Here is a 2,141-nt window from a genome sequence, read left to right on the forward strand (position 1 = left end):
CAGGGTCAAGAAGTGGGAGTGGGTGGGTGGGGGAGTGGGTGGGGGAGTGGGTGGGGGAGTGTGTGTGGGACTTTTGGGATAGCACTGGAAATGTAAATGAAATAAATACCCAATAAAAAAATTGGTGCATTACTCAGAAATGGGGCAAAGTGTCTTTCTATTACTTAAAGAGCAGAAAATCTCACCCAGTCATTTATGCCAAGAATGGAATTAAGCATTTCATATTCTTGGGGATAAGAGGGAAAAGGCTTTATCCATATGTACACTAAACCCAGGGATTCAGAGAATTGTAAATCTCTCACCTCCTTTTCCCTCCTCCCCTTCTTTCTCTGTGTCTGTCTATCTCCCTCACAAGTCTGTTTCTTTCCATGCACTGGTGTGATTCTCTTCTGTGATACACCTTTTTACAAAATGTGCAAACGCCTCCAGTTTTTTGTCCTTTTAGTCCCATCAGGTCCCAGAGCCTAGGAATCCCCTTCAAGAACCTGCTTTAGGAAGATGTGGATGATCTGTTTGTGTCACTTACTGAGCAAGCTTTCCAGCAAAGTGTTCTGGTACTCTATCCAACTCTGGGTCACTTCATTTGTGTTTTGTCCACGATAGAGAATTATTATAAGAAGAGGATAAGAAGCTTGCTTCTGCGGCACATATACTAATAGGATACAGAGATTAGTGGGATCTTTGCATGAATGGAATGTGTCTTTATGAGTATTCCCCAATTTGTTTGCTTATTTGAGACTGGGTTTTGGTCTGAAATATTGAACATAACCCAGGGAAGCCTCTCACTTGGAATCCTCTGTCCTCAGCCTCTTTTGACCTGGTTTTACAGACATTCATCACCATATCTAGGCACATTACCTACTGTTTGTTTGTATATTAAGAGTTTACTTTTTTTTAAACCTTGAGGGGGCTGGAGAAATGGCTCAGCGGTTAGGAGCACTGACGGCTCGTCCAGAGTTCAAATCCCAGCAACCACAGGGTGGTTCACAACCATCTGTAATGAGATCTAATGCCCTCTTCTTGTGTGTGTCTGAAGACAGCTACAGTGTATTCACATAAATAAAATAAATAAATAAATAAATCTTTAAAAAAAAAAACTATGAGGCTGTGGGTTAGTTCACTAATTTCACAATGTATATGCCACACCAGAAAGGTATATAACTTAAGTTTATGTGATTTTAATTTATCACTTATACACCCCCAAATGAAATAACAGGACTGGCTCAGAAGATGACTGTTTGCAACACACACAAAAGCCTGGATCCACAGTATAATGGCTAAAGGAACTCTATTTTATACTAGGCATCCATCTTGGTACCCTTTAGTCATTTGTCTCTGAGTCTAATCCCTGGAAAATAAGTTCCAAGTTACCCTGACTCAGTGACCCACCCAAAAATGTACAGCTGTGACTACTTGTTATGCTATGAGTAACTGCTTTTTTGCTTCTGTAACTTGCTTACTCAGATACCCAAAGATTGTTTTGTGTTGCCTTAACCACTTAATTTTGCAGAACAGACCAGTTTTTGCTTGTTTGCATAAAATTGAAGGCCTTCTTGTGATTTTTCTCCTTTCAAAATCTTTCTCTCATCTGCTTCTCATAGCAACCTCAAGTTTGGCTCAGAGACTGTTCGTACTGCTAGGAGCTAATCCATAAATCTTTTAGTTTTAATTGGACTGAGTCTATGGGCTTTTTCTAGGGGGTCACAAACTCATAACACCAGCACCCATGCAAAAACCAAGAGATGTTACATTAGACCGGTAGTGTCATTGTGGAGTGGCTGGAGACAGGTACATCACTAGAGTTTGCTGACTAGCTAGTCTAGACAAATATAGGCAGACTTCAGATTCATCCAGGTTCAGGGAGAGACCTTGTCTAAAAAATAAGATTGATACAGTAGAGGATGACAGCCCCCAGCATGTCTGTAGACACAGAGAGAGAGAGAGAGACAGAGACAGAGACAGAGACAGAGACAGAGAGACAGAGAGAGACAGACAGAGAGACAGAGAGACAGAGGGAGACGGACAGGGAGAGGGAGAGGGAGAGGGAGAGGGAGAGGGAGAGGGAGACAGGATATAAAGAATGAATAGTACCACCACCTTCTCCCTAGCTACAGTTGCCACACCTCTACAGCCCCTCATGT

This window comes from Mus caroli, chromosome 11 (genome assembly GCF_900094665.2).
Source record: "Mus caroli chromosome 11, CAROLI_EIJ_v1.1, whole genome shotgun sequence".
In the NCBI taxonomy this organism is placed as follows: domain Eukaryota; kingdom Metazoa; phylum Chordata; class Mammalia; order Rodentia; family Muridae; genus Mus; species Mus caroli.